The sequence below is a fragment of the Apostichopus japonicus genome, chromosome 6, assembly GCF_037975245.1.
Source record: "Apostichopus japonicus isolate 1M-3 chromosome 6, ASM3797524v1, whole genome shotgun sequence".
NCBI lineage: Eukaryota > Metazoa > Echinodermata > Holothuroidea > Aspidochirotida > Stichopodidae > Apostichopus > Apostichopus japonicus.
In genome coordinates, this window is record NC_092566.1 from 8,924,388 (window position 1) to 8,944,743 (window position 20,356).

Consider the following 20,356-nt stretch of genomic DNA (forward strand, 5'->3'; position numbering starts at 1 on the left):
GTTACTTTTTTCTATAGCTAAATATATACCCAGGGGATTAACAATTTCAGCACTCATGCTCAAATCATGTTTTTCACTGTGCTCGTGTTTATTTTCAATTATAAGTCGATCTCCCACGATTTGAGACTGATGGCCCGCCATAGCAGCACATTTGGCCCATTTAAACACGATATCTCAAGGAGTTAAGCTCGGATAAATCTCGTTCGTTAGTAGATACTTGGAGGTTGATAGAACACATTTAGGAGCAAAAGCCTATAGTTTTTGTGGAGGGCAATTGGGGTCACCAGGCGTCAAATTGTGTAAACCTTGTAAACACGATATCACAAGAAGGACGGACAGCTTGGATCAATCTTGTATTTCGTGTGAGGGGGTACCACATTGAGTTCAAGATCCCTTCTGTTTTTGGTCGAGGTTCAAATCCATTTGGGGTCACTAGAGGTCAAATTGTGAAAACTTTGTAAACACGATAACTCAAGAAGGGAAGGTTGGACGAATCTCATATTAGTATGTAGTTGGTACACGTTCAGTACAAGATTTAATTGAGGTCAAAGGTCATTTGGAGTCAACAGACGCCAAATTGTGGAAACTTTCTTTTATAAGCTACCGTATCTCCCACCGACCACCCTATCAGATAACATGTGCGTTACGCCTCGTACGAATAGGAGGCTATTGGCAATTGGGTATGAGCTTATGGGCATTCGTAGAATCTAAAACTGGAAATTCAAACAAAATCGCATTGGCTTTAACGTGCCGCTCGAAAGCTTACTTTTGCGTGCAAAAAGTCTACGTACTCTTTGTAGTACAGCGGTTCTATTGGACGTTTTCCGCCGTATTTATTTCAGGTTGGATGTAGTTTCGATGTGACCATGGCAGCGTTTATGAAACTTAACAGTTCGTTTATTTAGATTTTTTACTATGACCAGTTCGAAATAATTGTGTTAAACGGTCTTAGTTTGGCAGTGAGTTCACGAGCTATTGTCTGGATCGGCTGTTGATCTCAATTTGAGTAGTTTCTTCCAGCAGTTTCAGCATAGATAGTCCGTAAAAGTAACGTTCGACTTTCGTCACGTTTATGATTATGGGACAACTTGAACAAACCTGACTAGGCCTGTGAGCAATTTTATGTTGTCTAGGCCAGCAACGGTTGGCAAGAATAGGGTTCGTTAACACAACAACGTGAATAATACCAGTCAGAATACCAATACACTTAAGATGGCAAAATATCTGCTTAATTGTTTCTTAAGGCAATTATCCTCCTGGCTATCAGTCATAATTCGCAAAGTATAGAACAATTTAACTTGTTTTGAGACAAGTTTGCTGTTGTTGCTGCTAGGATTTTTGGAAGATAGATGCTCTTACAACCTCAGATTTTCGTTGCGTAAAATATCGCTTTGATTTAGGCAGTGTATAATGGAGTAATAGCGATATGTTTTTGCCCATCAGTCTGCAGCTAAATGACAAGATAAATAATTGGGAAAATGTACGCAGTCGCGCTCTAATCATGGAGGTAAAACTGTTTTACCTCCATGCTCTAATCGAGCAGCAGTTCAAAGTAGCAGTGAGGTACTGTATAGGACTCGCGCACACCTAGTTACTGTATAGTATATGCATAGTAAAATAGCGGAGCCCTAATGTTACAGAAGCCAAGCTATCTTCGCCGTAGGTATTTTACATATGTTGTAGGCCTTTTTTTAATTGTTTGAAACACTTTAGTAGGCCTAGCTGCTTATTTATGATTCTGCGTCATGTTTTACTTTGTTCATACTTTTGGTGGAAAAAGGTTAAATTTCATATTGCATAGAAACATAATTTTCCAATGTGCAATTACGTAGCACAGATTGCATCTTTCTTCACAAAAAGTATTGATGTTGTAGATATGTACTATGGAGACTTGAACAGCAATCATAGGCCTAGTGGCGAGTGAAATTTAGCGAGTAGATTTTTTTTAGTAACGGTCGCCAAATAGCGAGTACTTTTAAAAATATTTGTCAAGGCCTGAAAACCTCTAAGACATGATATCTCATGGTAGAAATCATGGATACTTTTCATACATGGTATATGGAGTTGCCATATTGAGTACAGGAATCTGTTGCTTGTGAGGTCAAATCTCATTCGTGGATATACTTCTCATACTTGTTCAGTTTTGGTGCAGGTGTGTATTGCCACGTACAGTATACTGACCTGTGTTTATCATGCCATTGTGTAATTGTACATTATAGTGGTTCGAGCCATTTATATTGTAACAGCTACTTCTGGTTAACAAGCAGAAGTGTAGTGCATTGAAGTCATCGAAACCTCAATGCATTTTGCATTGTGGTTTGGGCGGACAACACGCCAGGGAGTATAGTCACATTGTAGGTACAAAGTAAGGGCGCTTGTGAGCGCCGTGACATGCTCAGACTAAGTTTGCTACGCAGCTAGCCTCTAAAACTGCACATGTACAGAGACTATGAACTTTGAGTTTCAACGTCCAGTCATTTAGGTATGTTCACTTAACGGGTGTGAAGACTTGCGCAAAAAGAAACGTCTTATGCCGGTAATCTGACCTAGTTTCGAATGAGGTGTAACAGAAGTGTAAGACACCACCATCGATCCCAGAAAATACACACACAGCTTGCTACCGTCGGTAATTAGACACTAGTGTATAGTCAGTACATATACAGCTGCGGTCAATACCCACAGCACAGTGTACAAACGATACAGCGATGGACATAGCAGGTCCAGCTAAAGATAACAAGGTATCATGTTGCATTACTGTCTGCATTTTGTAGCGACAAGAGAAAAACTTCACTTACAAGCAACGGAAAGTTAACTTTTTCAGAGCGCGGCACGCGGTTTCGGGGGAGTCTTCAATGCCTTTAACTTGGCCAGTTACACCAATTAATATTGTAGCGCGTACAAAACGGTTCATTCAATAGCGTCAGCATATCTCTTACATTCAACAGATTAAAATTCCAATATAACATTGATCTAGTTACTATATATACTGCTTTCTAGGTGTCCTTGTTAGTCAGAAATGTCAACATTCGATTTCTAAAGACCCCTGTATGGCTATTTGTGGGTACATGTTGTTATTTTATGACATGAACAGTGTCGGTTTATATCGGTATCGTCCAGTTTCAAATTACCCGGATCTATATACATTTGCTTTCATGTGTGTGTATACAAACACACACACACCACAAGAATAACAACACCACCACTATCAACAACAAATCCACAATGAATAGAAGAAAAACTCTTATGAACGCATGTGACCATATATTTTTAAACGTCTATATATATTACAAAGTTGACCTATTTCAGTATGGATTTTCGAAATAAAAGAGGTTTTGCCGATAAGTTTGCCCAAACTGGACTTCACCCGAAATGTTAAAGTTAAATTGTTAATTATTCGTCAACACTTTAGCGTCCGCATCTCTCGGATTGGGTAAACCATTCTAGTCTTGGCAAAGTCGTTTTGTAATACTCTTTTTCTCACGTGAAAATTGAACATGCATCCGAGTCGGTTTCTGCCTACCACGAAAGTGCTTGCCCATTGTATTTTTCATGCCCGAGGCGATACATACAATATCAATCGAAAGCGTTGCCGCGGGCGTTCTCTGGGCAGTATAGCAAATAGATACGGGAAAATAGCAAATGTGAAAAAGAAAGGTACACTAGGCTGTTCTTACCAGGGAGTTGCTATGGATAACAACTCCCTGTTCATCAAGACTAACGCCATACACGCACACACAGCCCTCTACTCCAACCAGGGAGTTGTTAACAACTTCCTGCTCCAACCATATACCCGTCACCGTACCGAGTACGAAGGTTAAACACACTATCTATAGATATATCCCACCACAAATACCAAGTACTCATGCCCTACGGTGACATACTTTCCGACTGCTCTCTAGTACACTGAAAAAATAAACTAGTCAATATTGCCACGGACTAACGTTAAATTAGTCTGTAACGTTAGTCAATGCACACGAACTAGCAAAAATCTTCGTTTCATCGCTGCTTCTTAGTCAGTTTACACTGACTAAGGAAAATATAATCACAGCTTAGTCGGTGGCGACGGACTAAGGTATTTTAACCCATGGACTAAGAACGATACGGACACCCGATTTACGCCATAATCGTAGCTTAGTCGGTGTCGACGGACTAATGTATTTTAACCCAATTCGATTCACCTCAATTTGGAAACCGAGAGGCAACGGCAGCTTGCTGGACTTGGCATAGTTTCATACGATCACTCTAAGCAACTTTCAACCGTAAATCACCCAAGAAGGTCTTTAGAAGAATGGAGGTATTAACTGCCATCATCGGCCTACCTGTTATTCCTTTAACTTGAAGGTAAAATTAAAGTTAATTGTTAGGCCACTGGCACTAGTACTGTATTATGGTTAGTGTAACGCTACCGTTGTCACGCTGGCGTTTCGCAATACACAAGTGCAATGACAGTGAGTAGCCTATAGGCTTCTACTGGGTACTGCAGTGCATTCTCAACACTAAAGTGTGCATTCTAAACAACAATTAACAATGTGTTATGTGTGTATTGGGCTAGATTGAACAGTGGCACATAATCTTCTAATTTATTCCCAAACAAATGCTGGAACTATAAGTCTCAATAGTTTATTTGAAGTCTACACTCATTTGGTAAAGATTTCCTGTAATTTCCCATGTGAATCTAAATGGGTAGGCTTTGTGATATTGAATAAGCAAGGCTAGACTTTCGAGCGTACAGTCACAGTCATGGGCGGCGATCCTGGGGGGGAAGGGGGGATATATCCCCCCCCATGAAAATGGGTGGAGGGGATGTAATACACCATATCCCCCCCACCAAATGCCAGGGATAAGGATATTTTCATGCCTACATTTATGCATCATCGTGAATGTACGGCTCTTTTTTAGCTTCATTTCTCGCCTACCATAAACGCAGTGCGATCTTTTCAAATAAACCGTCTTTATAAAGCAAGAATAGTTGACTGTAGGCTTCATTGGCCCTATAACAACAAAATGTATTATTGCGCACACGGTATTGATATAGTACATATATGCACCCTCATAATATTCATATCATCGAGGTAAATGAATCTGGAGAAACTATCACACAGTAAATACGCGCGTTCCATGCATGGAGGGTCATGTGATGTGTTCCAGGGTGGTACTAATATATTACTCTCCCAATAACGCATGATGATTTCACCCAACTAGTACGTAAATGTGTATGCGTGCTAGAGCAGCAGACGACACCCGTTACCTAGCAATAACCGTGCCTGTAGCCTAACGTGATAGATATATTCCCGTCGAGCAGCACTTAGGCTCTGTTCCATGGAGAACTCCGTGGTTGCACTGAACTTAACATTTCCCCGCAGCAACACGTCCAGTTCAACAATCCTTTTCGACAAAAAAACGTTCTTGAAATACACTTCAGACATCGACATTTCCCGCTGCAAGCCCAATTTATCTGTACTTGTTCTGTGCCAGCATGTCTAACGTTAGCATATTAGCTTTGAAGTACCAGTACCTTCTTACGCCGTTAGTTCCCATGTCCGATCCGTCTTGGTGCAAATCTTTCACGAAGTCACTAACACTATTCTCGCACTGCTACAGAGAAATATCAGTTTGGTACCACCCTGGAACACATCACATGACCCTCCATGCATGGTACGCGCTCGCCCAATTGACATGAATCCTCCAGATTCATTTACCTCGATGATTCATATAGGCCCTATAGTAGGCCTACACACGTACATGTTCCCTCGAACAGCGGAGAATCTCATGTTACCAGGGTAATGCTTAATACACGTTTCACCTGGATGCCCTAGCAATCGGTACCTAGGAATGTAACTATGTGTTATTGTGTATTGCATGTGTATAGGCCTATAATAGCCTGCATGAGGCCATTTTCTTCATCGAATAATATAAAAGAGCTTTCGAACATTCTAAAGTAGCGCCTGAAAAAAGATTGACAGGGGCAATTTTCCCAAAATAACACCCGAAATTTAAAAAAAAAAGTATTTTGGATCCTGATTATGAGATATTTCGGACATGATATCCCTATTTTAAAGTTGGGTATATGCCGCTTGGAAACCTCGGGAAGTGCCGTTTCCGGCCATCTAGAGGGTTTGTAAATCCCAAAATTTTCTTGTACGCTTCGCGCCAACTCACGCTTAGATAGTCAACAAGGTCATATCTATGGCGGGCCATCAGTCTCAAATCATGGGAGATCGACTTATACCGATTTAAATCGACATATACCAGTTTCCCTCGACATATCATCGATTTATTTTACTTATCATCGATTTAAATCGACATATACCAGTTTACTTCGACATATCATCGATTTAAATCGACATATACCAGTTTCATTCTACATATCATCGATTTATTTTACTTATCATCGATTTAAATCGATGATAAGTAAAATAAATCGATGATATGTCGAAGGAAACTGGTATATGTCGATTTAAATCGATGATAAGTAAAATAAATCGATGATATGTCGAGGGAAACTGGTATATGTCGATTTAAATCGATGATAAGTAAAATAAATCGATGATATGTCGAGGGAAACTGGTATATGTCGATTTAAATCGACATATCATCGATTTATTCTACATATCATCGATTTATTTTACTTATCATCGATTTAAATCGATGATAAGTAAAATAAATCGATGATATGTCGAAGGAAACTGGTATATGTCGATTTAAATCGATGATATGTAGAATGAAACTGGTATATGTCAATTTAAATCGACATATCATCGATTTATTCTACATATCATCGATTTATTTTACTTATCATCGATTTAAATCGATGATATGTAAAATAAATCGATGATATGTCCATTTAAATCGACATCTACCAGTTTAAATCGATGATATGTCGAATTAAATCGGTAGAAGTCAATTTCCGTGGACTTATACCAGTTTCTAGCGTCTCAAATTGACATATACCTATTTAAATCGACATATCATCGATTTAGCTCATTAACATATTCCAAATCCCGATTTCGGTGATGATTGACATGTGGAGATACATCACGTGTAGTCACCTGACAAGGCGGGCGAGTAATTTAATAGTTCCAAAATTACGAAGCTAGAAAGGGTGTTCATCATGGTTATACAGTATGTCAATGGTAATTATGAACAATTACTTGCAAAAAGATTTCGGTGTAACAATAAGGCTGAAATAACAGATATGTCAATGACGTGCAATTATCTCAATGCAAACTGGGCTTGTCTACCCGAACACGTGGCGCTATAGTATAGGAATACACATGCAACTGAATAGGCCCACAGTACGTACACAGATGCAATTACCTACTCCAGTTACACCATAAACAAAGATGATATTGTTCTGCAGTGAGGCCTACTGTAAGGTTACGTTTTAATGTAGCTAAGTATATACCCATGGGGTTTAACAGTTACAGTATTCAAGCTCAAATCATGCATTCCACTGTGCTCGTGTTTATTTTCAATTATTCGCCCGCCTTGTCAGGTGACTTCACGTGACGTATCTTCACATGTCAATCATCACCGAAATCGGGATTTGGAATATGTTAATGAGCTAAATCGATGATATGTCGATTTAAATAGGTATATGTCGATTTGAGACGCTAGAAACTGGTATAAGTCCACGGAAATTGGCTTCTACCGATTTAATTCGACATATCATCGATTTAAACTGGTAGATGTCGATTTAAATGGACATATCATCGATTTATTTTACATATCATCGATTTAAATCGATGATAAGTAAAATAAATCGATGATATGTAGAATAAATCGATGATATGTCGATTTAAATTGACATATACCAGTTTCATTCTACATATCATCGATTTAAATTGACATATACCAGTTTCCTTCGACATATCATCGATTTATTTTACTTATCATCGATTTAAATCGATGATAAGTAAAATAAATCGATGATTTGTAGAATAAATCGATGATATGTCGATTTAAATTGACATATACCAGTTTCATTCTACATGTCATCGATTTAAATCGACATATACCAGTTTCCCTCGACATATCATCGATTTATTTTACTTATCATCGATTTAAATCGACATATACCAGTTACATTCTACATATCATCGATTTAAATCGACATATACCAGTTTACTTCGACATATCATCGATTTATTTTACTTATCATCGATTTAAATCGATGATAAGTAAAATAAATCGATGATATGTAGAATGAAACTGGTATATGTCGATTTAAATCGATGATATGTAGAATGAAACTGGTATAAGTCGAAGGAAACTGGTATATGTCGAAGGAAACTGGTATATGTCGATTTAAATCGGTATAAGTCGATCTCCCATGATTTGAGACTGATGGCCCGCCATACATATCCCCCCCACTCGGAAGTACGGATCGCCGCCCATGGTCACAGTAGGCTGAACAAATTATATTGGCTAGTCAACGGTATTATATATTGCGAGCAAGCAGGATGCACGCTTCAGTTCAATTTAACCATTTCATTTATCATTTTTTAGTATTTAATTTCCGGTCACACCCAGGAAACAATTGCGACATTCCTTCACGGTCGACTTGTTTACTGTAAGAAGTACTAACCGTTTTTTCTCAGGAAAGCTTGATAGTCTGAAGTTATTATAACATGTGCTTTTAGTATACTGCCAAAAGAGTAAGTTGTTGTATTTGTATTGATATTTTATGTAGAAGTAACGGAAAATTTAGTATGTTTAGTTTGGTCTAATTGCACGTTTTTTTTCTGTCCAATGTAGTGCAGGGTTCACTTGCGCGAATTCAAATTATTCTGTTTATGTAGGCTATATGTATATGCATCGATTCGTAGATTATGATGTTTTTTTGACATTTATTTGTAATTCAAGCATATCTGTTGAGTAGCAAAGTTTAAAGGTTAAGATTAATTAGTTTTCTCTTTTTGATCCTAGATTGAATGAAACTCATTGACGTAAATAATAGATCAGATCATACAGTTTAACGCAGTTCCTAAAACTCTGGGTATTCTCTAGTCTTCGCCGGTCCATTATATACTTTAGTACTACAAGTAAGACTAAATCAAAACGACCGAAAGACAAACTTAGTGTAACAAAGTACTGATTCTCCTCTAGCCTAGGTCTAAACAGGCTTGTTATGTGAGCAAGCAAAATAACAACTAAAAACGATTATGCCTATAAATAAGTTGGCTCAGTGCATTTCTGTTTCTAAAATTTTATATATTTAAAGATCATAAAAACAAACAAAGATTTAGCCCATGTTTTATTATCTCTGTATTCTGGGCATTTGATTCTGGTTGCAATGGTGATGACACTCTCGTTCAAATTTTCAGCTTTATACAGTCTGCTTCAAACTTTGGGATTGTTTTTTGAGACTATAGTGGAAGCAAATCACATAACTTTGTGGTGACAACTTTTTTTTTTTTCTTTTTCAAATGATGAATACTTTGCTGTTTCTTTTTTCCAGCAGGAATTGAAAAGCCAAATATCTAAGTCAAGGGTGAGGTTTCCTGTGATGTACGACACCAGTGTGGAGGCAACAACAGAAGAGGAGAACTGTGTTATATATGGCTTAAAGACATGTTTTAAGATGATATATTGGTACCCTTTGCAGAACAAAAGAGTTTATCCAAGAGTCCAAAAAGCAAAGGAACAAGTACCATAGAGAAAAAAGATGGAAGAGTGAGTTTAACTATTGTACCCAACTGTTTAATGATATTAAAGATACTTTTCATAACCTGTTTTAAAAAAAAACAGTCTAGTATATCATTTACGTGCAAGCTTCATAAGTTTGGTCAAATTTTCACTGATCTGTAGAGCGGGAGTCCAGAGGGTTTGGTTAGCTGGGAAGGTAACCAATTGCCTGGTACATCACAATGTTCACAATGCATTCCTGTATATGAAACCTGACGACTGGCAAACCGACTGTGGTGGATGTGGCTGGGAGAGCAATTTTAAAGTCACCTAATAGCTAACCTAGATCAGCTTTCATGGTAACCACATCAAAGTAAGAACAATGTGTCAGGTATGGCCCCAAGAGCAACAAATGGCCATCGCCAGTAATTATTGGTGGTGGGGTACCCCTGCCAGTGATCAACAATTGACCCCTCACGGCTGACCTAGGTCAGCTCATGAGGTAAGCACTTGAAACCTACTGGAAAATGTTGGTTAGGACTTCAGATAAAAGGGATGGGCATTGCCAGTAATTTTTATTGGTGGGGTACCCCTGCCAGTAGACCCCCAATATGCCCATCCCCTCATTGACCTAGGTGAGCTCATGATTTGACCAGTTGAAACCTACAGGAAAATGATAGGTATCACTTCATATGTAAGGATGGGCATTTCCAGTATTTTATATTGGTGGGCCACCACTGCCAGAGTCCGCCCATCCCTTACATATAGAATCCTGTCAATCATTTTCCAGTAGTTTTCAACTGGTTAAATCATGAGCTGACCTAGATCAATGAGGGGGGGGGGCATTTTGGGGGTCTACTGGCAGGGGTACCCCACTAATATAAATTACTGGAAATGCCCATCCCTTACATATATATAGAGTCCTGCCAATCGTTTTACAGTAGTTTTCAACTGGTTACCTCATGAGCTAATCTAGGTCAATGGGGGAGGGGCATTTTGGGGGTCTACTGGCAGGGTTACCCCACCAATGTAAATGACTAGAAATGCCCATCCCTTACATATGAAGTATGTATGTATGTATGTATATGTGATCTTCCCGCAAGCAGGAACTCGCGAAAGAAGCCATGAAGTGATACCTATCATTTTCCAGTAATTTTTCAACTGGTTATCTCATGAGCTGACCTAGGTCAATGAGGGAATGGGCATTTTGGGGGTCTACTGGCAGGGGTACCCCCCCCCCAATATAAATTATTGGAAATGCCCATCCCTTACATATGAAGTGATTCCATTTTCCAGTAGTTTTCAACTGGTTACATCATGAGCTCATCTAGGTCAATGGGGGATGGGCATTTTTGGGGTCTACTGGCAGGGGTACCCCACCAATAAAAATTACTGGCAATGCCCATCAGTTGTATCTGAAGTCCTAACCAACATTTTCCAGTAGGTTTCAAGTGGTTACCTCATGAGCTGACCTAGGTCAGCCTTGAGGGATCAATTATAGATCACTGGCAGGGGTACCCCACCACCAATAATTACTGGCGATGGCCATTTGTTGCTCTTGGGGCCATACCTGACACATTGTACTTACTTTGATGTGTTACCATGAAAACTGATCTAGGTTAGCTATCAGGTGACTTTAAAATTGCTCTCCCAGCCACACTCACCACAGTCGGTTTGCCAGTCGTCTGGTTTCATATACAGGATTGCACTGTGAACATTGTGATGTACAAGGCAATTGGTTACCTTCCCAGCTAACCAAACCCGCTGGGCTCCCGGTCTATTGGGATCATTATTAACATGATTAACATAATTATTAAGCTTTGAAAAATAACTTGGTGTTATGCTGTTCAAAGCTAATAATTATTTGGTAAAGCTGCTATTCCTGGCTTATAATTTGAGGGACCTAGATTTAAATGTATACCTCCCAATATGTTATAAAATGTTAATGTAAATGTATGTTTATGATAATGTGAGTTATCATGTGTTATATCTGTATCTGTGCTTACACGTATATCATATTTTCTGTTCACAGGTCAATAATGGTGCAGATTTTGGCTTCCTGAAGACAAGTGGGAGGCCATTTGTAGTTAAGAGAAACACTCTTTGTTTGTGAAGACTTATCTGGTGTCGATTTGGGGTACCACTTTAAAACGAAAGTCATGAGGAACCCTTGCCCAAGATTCAACTTTGCATTATTGTGCAGGGCTATACTTTTGCGATTCATGTTTGATCCATTAACTTGTCTTAACTTTGTTGGAATAAAATCATATTTTCAGATTTTTGTTTACAGTGATTTCTTCTCTATCTGTCGAAAGTCAGCCTTTGTAGACATCAGAAGTTTTATCAGAAATAAATACTGCCAACGTACACATTATTTGTGTTTCTTCTGCTCTCTTTTCTTTCAGTGATGCTAGTCAGTGAGACTAGTCGGTTTAATTCTTTCAGTGATTCTAGTCAGTGCAACTAGTCAGTCGATACCGACTAAGAAAGGTTAGTCGGGAGAGGCACCATCCTGACTAATGTAAAACCTGCTATAAACTAGTCGGTGGCTCATATAAATTAGTCGGTAAAGACCGACTAATGTCACCAACTAATGTAACTGACTAATATACATTTACCGACTAAGAAATTGTTGATAGATTAAGCTGACGGACTAAGATGACCGACTAAGAAATCCAACTGACTAAGGAATAAATTAGTCGGTATAGCAACTGACTAAGGCTATGTTAGTCGGGAGAGGCACCAGATGGACTAACGTTATGTTAGTCGGTGAACCAATTTAAGTTTTCAGTGTATGGCCAACCGTTTTAAACTTTTTTACTCGATATGTGATGATATCAACAATTATTTGCTGATATCAGCAACTATTTATTGATATCACCAATTAATTGCCGATATCATCAAATCATTGCTGATATCATCAAATAATTGTTGATATCACCAATGCATTGTTGATATCATCAATGCATTTGCTAATATCAATAATTCACTTGCCGATATCAATAATATCCTCTCGCAGTAAAGTATCCCATTTACTAGAATTTTTATCCTCATGACGAACAATCCACTCTAACTCGACCTAGCGGAAACCTTTGGAGTTATTTTCAAACTTGTCTGGCCAAATTGTCATCAGCTTGAAACATGATAAATAATATTTTAGAAAACAAAACCGCAAAGTTTATACTTTGTCATCTATTATCCATTTATCTATTAAACATCGTACATGGCGTTTCTGTGGTTAGCCAATGAGTCTGTTGTGGGTATCATTTCAGAACAATGAAGACTACCACGATTAGCTATTTCCATTGTCAGGAAAAGTGCTTGAAGGTATCCCACCACAATTAGAGTAGCGCACGTCCGCCTGCAAGGTTAACCATTGTCGGAAATTAGCTCTAATGTTACCTAATGTATTGAATTTTTTGTGCATTCCTGAGTCATCATCATCATTGTCTTGCATACTTGGATGCTGAAGAGGACGAAATCAACTCACTGATGATCTAAAAAACTGGAGGATTGAGTTGATTTAAGGTATTTTAGAAAAATCTTGGGTGAAACAAGAGGTTTCTGCAGCGAGAGCTAGCAGATGGTTGGGGAGCACTATGCTAACATTTGAGCTCTTCTAGCTCAAAAACTATACGGTCATGGTGGCAAAAGTTGAATGTGCTGTAATAGCCCAAGTCATCAGCTATCATAGGTTGGGTAGCGCATGTCAGTTTTAAACTTCTATTTATGCTCTAACAGCCTTGGAAATAATATAACCTAACCAAGCAGCTTTTCATGTCACAGTTTTGGCTTCGGGTTGATTACTGCATTTACAAATCAAGCGCACAAAGTAAAAGTTGAGAAGGGGAAACAGCTGCGAGCCTATATGTATGGAACGCGAAAAGGGCAACCATATTTCGTTGTCTAAACTATGTTTTTTGTTGTCTAAACTTGAGTTATTGCTGCTGTTTTACCATGCTGTTGCTCAAACTCACGTTGATGTCTAAAATTCCGTTGTCTAAACTTACGTCGTTGTCTAAGCTTACGTTAAACTTAGCAACGAAATAAGTTTGCCCTTTTCGCGTTCCATATACATGAAGGTATGATTGATTCCAATGACGCCGTATTATTGATCGGCTAGTATAGGACAGTCCTAAAGCAGGGACACGTCCATTGCATACTGAGCCTAACTTGTCATTTGAAGTGTTCAAAATTTGACGAAAATATGTATAAATAATTGGAAAATGTGACATAACAAAATCGACTGAATTCCAATGGAAAAGACTGTAGAAATTCATCGGAGGATTGATAACCTCGTTCTTTACATTTTTGAAAAAAAAGTTGATATTAATATACACAACGATGGAAGAAAACAACGGTATAACAAATGACGCAATACCACTAATTTTCGACTTTGGTTACTTCAGGTTAAAAAAGAAAGAAGGAACTTGTAGGAGAGAAGAGACACATTCTTTTTGTGAATTTCAAGAACGATTCATTTTGTTTGTACCTCGAATCAGTGGCGTAGGAAGGTACTTTTGAGTGGGGGGCTGAAAGACTGATGGCCGGCCTGGGGGAGGGGTCTAAGGGGAGGGGGTGTCCCCCTCCCCTTTGGAATTTTTTGCATTTCCAGGTAGCCTCAGATGCAATTTGGTGCAATATAGCACACTTCAACACCCACTCCATTTTGTAAACTTAATTTTGTATTTTCACCAGGCCTTAGATGCAATTTGGTGCTCCAAATGAGATTTTTTTCTCATTTGGAAATGAAAAAGGGGTTTTCTGACTTGCGAAGCGGGGGGGCGGAATGATACTTCCGCCCCTCCACATTTTTCACTGGGGGGGCTGGCGCCCCCCAGCCCCCCCCGGTTCCTACGCCCTTGCCTCGAATTATCCTGAAATGCGCCTCATTTCAGACATACCTCTATCATATAGTATACACTGTACACGAGACATCATTTCACCAATGGAAAACAGAAATAGAGCGCGAAATTAGAGCATTTTCAACGCTTTAGACAAAATTCCCGCCTCCCGATTTTTAACCTAGCTGGTGAGTGAAGAGAAAAACGCACTAATCATGAAGGACTACATATGTCACGGGTCCCTTAGTATAGTCGAGATCACATCCCTGGTACTATATAGTAGGTATTATAAAAAAAAAAAAAATTCATGTCTAATGATAACACGTTTATAGCTTCTGACAACCTCATTACGATCATAATGGAGGGGATGAGCGTGGGGTTGTTATTTCCAACTGACAGTTGCTGTTCTTTTACTCCAGTTCTTTGAGTTGATTTCTGTCATTTTACACCAAGACCATTCAATTTATAAGAATGAACGTGAAAATATATTTTTCGCTTATCTATTACATGTTGTAGGCATATACATAAAACTTTTGACATTTATAGGAAAATTTTTACAGTTAGCTTGATTTTGTATACGTGATTGTTACAAACACTGCATATCACCCCTTCTCCTTGGTAACCTCATCTCATTTCATTTTGGCGATTTCAATGGTAAGTTCTGCAGTCGGTTTCCATCTTTACTGACCGCAACACATCTCGGTGTTTTCTGCCCCTACATTTATCCCAATTAATATATCTGTTTCTCATGTTAGCACATCGGTTCGTTACTGAATTACAAAATGTCGCTGCTGCGAGTGGACGCCTACAATAACATTTAAAGCAGCCCCGAAAATGGCTGACGAAGGTGTCGGAACAAACCTTGGCAGAGGCTCCTGTGAAAGGAAGAATAATAAACATATAACCAGATGGAAACCACTCCCAGCGGTTACTTGCCTTTACATATATCACATATGCGGCACAAGAGTAGTTTGCAAGCTAAACCTGCCTGAAGTTCATACTGCATCTACCTAAGCCAACCTTTGACCTCCACCTAAAACAGCAAGGTGGCTCTACTACATACGGGGAAGTAAATTCATCATAACTTTCCCATCTTCATTCAGACCTGACCTTTATAAATTTCGTACAGTTTTGACTTCTGCAGGTAAACTTTAAATGAGCTTTCACTCATATCAAATTGTGGAGCTCTTTTCATTTGGGTAATCTACCATGCATATATAATCTCTTTTGAAGGTGAAGTTCTCAAGATAAAGTAGTTATGATATTTTGACCATTATGACCTCTGCAGACCCCAAGCGACTTTTGATCTCCACCCAAAGTAATAAGGTTCTTGTACTCAAGATAACTGAGAAAGACATACCAAATGTGAGCTATACATGTGATGTAACCTATCTTGATATCGTGTATATAAGGTTTGTTTAAGGTTTTGTGTTTATAAGGCTTTACAGAGTGTGACCTTCGATGACCCCAAAAGACCTTTGACCTCCACGTTAAAACAATAATGTACTTGTAATCATTATACGGAAGCCACCTGCAAAATATGACAGCCAATGCGGCAGGTAATTTATATAGATGGATGGATGGATGGATGGATGGATGGATGGATGGATGGATGGATGGATGGATGGATGGATGGATGGATGGATGGATGGATGGATGGATGGATGGATGGATGGATGGATGGATGGATGGATGGATGGATGGATGGATGGATGGATGGATGGATGGATGGATGGATGGATGGATGGATGGATGGATGGATGGATGGATGGATGGATGGATGGATGGATGGATGGATGGATGGATGGATGGATGGATGGATGGATGGATGGATGGATGGATGGATGGATGGATGGATGGATGGATGGATGGATGGATGGATGGATGGATGGATGGATGGATGGATGGATGGATGGATGGATGGATGGATGAATGAATGAATGGATGGATATACTTACTTGGGCATGGCAGGATAACGAAGGTGACCAACGTTATTATAGCAAGTTTTGCGAAGTTCATTTTGCCTAGACAGAAGAAAATATAAGAAATAAGTACTTACAAATCGAATAAACAAATTGCAAGCCAACGAGGTGATCAATTTCAGTTTTCAATACTGCAGTCCTAACTCTACGACTTAAAACAGCAAATTATTTATTCGCTTAATGCCATGGCCAAACAGTGATATAGGACTGTGTTTTATCTAGGGGTGCCCTAACTTGGTAAATGTATTTGTGTATTTGGGGGGGGGGGGTGGCGAAGGAGAGGGTTTCCCTGAGGTACTCGTGTTTCTATAAGTAACGAATTCACTACATCAACCTCATAAACGTTCAATGGGATGAATAAATAACAAATGAAAAGGTTAAAACATATCTATATATATATATATATATATATATATATATATATTTTATTATCGAGATTTGTGCTAGGTAGACCATTTGAAAAATATATATATAAATCAGGTGACGATTACGAATGACAGACTAACTGACTAACAGACTAACATGCTATTAAACCACGATTTCTTTATAATCTGATAACTGTTTGGCGCAACTATTCTGATATGTTAACGACCGCGAAAGTAGAATTGTTTGTCAGTCAGTGTTTCTATAGTCCTGGTTATATATTTTCATATAGCTAAACAGTCTCTACCTATACCAGTCATAGGTTAGTTCCTCAAGCGCAACCCAAATAAGCAGTAGGAAATCGTAGCTCTTTAGCCTCAAGTGACATGTTTTGTTTAGGTATTGAATGTCATCCAAATGGTGCCCTGTTGTTTAAATGAAATTAAACAGAACATGTTTTGATTGAGTTATTAGAAAGAATGAAACAATGGATTAATATTTTAACATTTCGGCATAGACTTAGGAGCCGGCGATGCCATCATTGTATTATCCTTAAAGGAGCGTTCCAGAGATTAGGCATAGTTAAAAGGCGAATCATATTGAAATCCCGGAATAGCTATAGAAATATAACTGGCACTCGAAGTTTGATTATCCGAAAAATGGCATATAAATTAAGATCTACACTTCTGCGTAAAGTCAAGCTGGAAATATCTGCACGTATGTATAGGTTAGTCTGCCGCACTGGATTAAGGGGTTGGTTCTTTGCCTTCTCAATCGATTGTAATTACAAAGATTAATTTCAATCATATCGATGACGATAGATTAGGCCTATTATCATGGTCATCGCGGCCTGTTGCAAGGAACTGTTTACAAACGCTGACATCTCACTATTATGTCATCCGATTCCATGCTTCTAAGCACTCCTGTTGACAGTATGAACAGGTTTGACGCTCAATTTAATAGACACAGCATATATGCTCATACGATCAAGTAGCAGAATTGCTTTGAACATGTCACGAAAGGTTATCTTGGGGGTGGGAGGGGGGTGGTTGGGTGGGGATGTTGTACATTGCACTATCTTTGTTACCAAGGGACCAGACCAGAAGAGTATCCACTTATTTCTCAGTGGTTCCCCAGTCTACTTCCATCTTACAAAGAAGAAATTGTCCCAACTATTTGATCATCGAGTCGTAAAGTTTCTCTAATTGCGGAAACATAACTTACATAAACTAGTTACCTCGTTGTCTTTTCCGAGACAGGCAGTGTCGATTTCAGCAAAGTAACCACTTGAAAACCTTCTTTGTCCCAGCCTTCGGACGGTACTGCAAAATGAAAGATCGTAGAATGTGGTAGCAACCCTGCAGTGTTCCAAAGTTGTTGTTTTTTTCTAGAGACTACCCCCAACCATCGACCTTCTAAGAATAACATGGACGCAAATTACACTTTTGAACATCATGTTCTGTCCACACATTTTATGGCCAATGTTCGCCGCGCTCGCACGACACCCATTGCTCTGAAAATGATAGGGGCGGGAGATTTCCCAAACCAACAATGTTGGGGAGGCTTGTAAGGGTGTGAGCGATGTTAATTCATTTAAGCTTGGTGGAATCGAGTAGCGTATATATTCACTGCGCTAGGAGTCCGGACTTCGATTGGAATCGAAAATCTATCGTCATTCAATCAAATCAAATTTCGGAATTATACACATGTTGTGTTGCCCTCACTAGCGTTAAATATGCGTGCTAGACAGCCAGCTAACCAGTTAACAAATGAAGCAAAGACAGGTGTGGTATTTCTGTACTTCCCAACTTGTATTTGTGTGGTAAAACTGTGAAACAAGATAAATGATTCATAATAATATATACTACAACCTGGCGAATTGCTAAACTAAATATGATAATGATCGTACCCCCGAGACAGTGTCATGCTAACATCGTCGGTTATGATGAATATAGCATAACTATGACTGAGTATGAAAGAGACGAGAATAAAGTAGGTTCCTCTAATAGCCCTACTATAAAAATGTACCTTCAGATTAACTAACTGATTCAAAACACATCGATCTATCCGATAACACCCAAGAACTGGAAGATAGACACTACAAAGGCTAAATAGTAAAATTAATTAGAATAAGTTGTATACTATTAGATCCGACACCTAACAATGACTTGGTACACATGTGAATATAACGGTGAGCAAACACATAGGATGTGACTGTGCTCTCATGGTACATATAGTGAGTGTCCGATAAATAAGGTGATTCACTGTATTCCTAATAGGTGGTCAACATTCTAAACAATTGAAGTCACCTCAGTAACAGGTCAATTCCTAAATTCTAGTGAATAAACAAAACATTGAGAACTTACGAACTATTGTAAATTTGCCAGGACAAAAACTGTAAACCCAAAAGAGAGGCTGGTAGGCGTATCAAACAGTGTTGCTACCAATACACAAAAACTGGATACAACAGTGCACAACCTTTTAAAACAAACTGTCACAAACAACTAAAGTTATGAGACATTCAGGAACAGCTGAGGGAGAAATTCTCAAATCTGACCTAAGACAGCCTTTTACGAACACGGACAGAAAGGAATGTCGTACAGTTTGCCGTACTAATGTGATCCCTGAGACCCTTATAGCCAGACCACCCGCTTTACATCTAAGGATGACGGACACTAAATAACAAACAGGTGCAATAACTGTAAATATATTAAAGGGCGTGACCACACGGTTTGCGTATATAACAGCAATGAATGAATGATTAGTACAGTTAGCCTACTATAGAGAAAATTGCTTTCCACACTTCAAAAGAAAGAAAGAAAGAAAGAAATAAACAAACAAAAAACACATTGTTTCTCGTAGATTAGCTAATACGTTATGAAACTTTGAAAACAAAAGACGAAAATCCTGGTCAGTCTTATGAAAGTTCGTAGCACTATTCGCTTAATACTCGATTTTTTTCGAACAAAATAGTACACACTGGTGTTACAGTTAGAACCATATACCCCTGAGTATTCGACCCTGAAATGATTGTAATTTCAGTTTTACACATCCTACCGGATTAATAAAATAACTAAGTTTTCAAAACTAAGGTGTAGATTTTATACTGTCACCCCAGCGCATAGACTCAGAAGCGGTCTGGGTCTTTAAACCGGCTCGGGCATCTTTCACATATAGTTTATAATGTTGATTGGGAATGTTGATTGGGAATGTTGATTGATAATGTTGATCCACGGTAGTTATATGGTGTTGTTTTTGGTTTTACTTTCGTCACGCATGTTATGACTTTTAGCGATAACTATTTGTGGACTATTACAAGCCATTCAAGGAGGCCTCACCTCAACTTAACTTACATTATGAAAAAGCGAATGCTTTATCCGTGATCCTCATATCCCCCAATCCCCAGGCGCGAAGCCAAGGAGGGGGGGGGAGGAGGGCATATTTTTTTAATGTTTTTATGATATCGCTAGTAATTTCAAAAGAGAAAATGCTAAGATGCAACTTACAAGGCCTGGGAAGTGCCCTTTCCAGCGATCAGAG

General features: G+C 38.8%; 1 long non-coding RNA gene across 1 annotated transcript in view; it reads right to left on the minus strand.

Moving 5' to 3' along the window:
* LOC139968899 (uncharacterized) overlaps positions 1-6,179 on the minus strand; it is a 126,592-nt gene extending 120,413 nt beyond the window's left edge. The window contains exon 1 of the long non-coding RNA XR_011793572.1: positions 5,700-6,179. This is a non-coding gene — a long non-coding RNA (uncharacterized lncRNA). The remainder of the gene's footprint in view (positions 1-5,699) is intronic.
* Between the last annotated feature and the right edge of the window lie 14,177 nt (positions 6,180-20,356).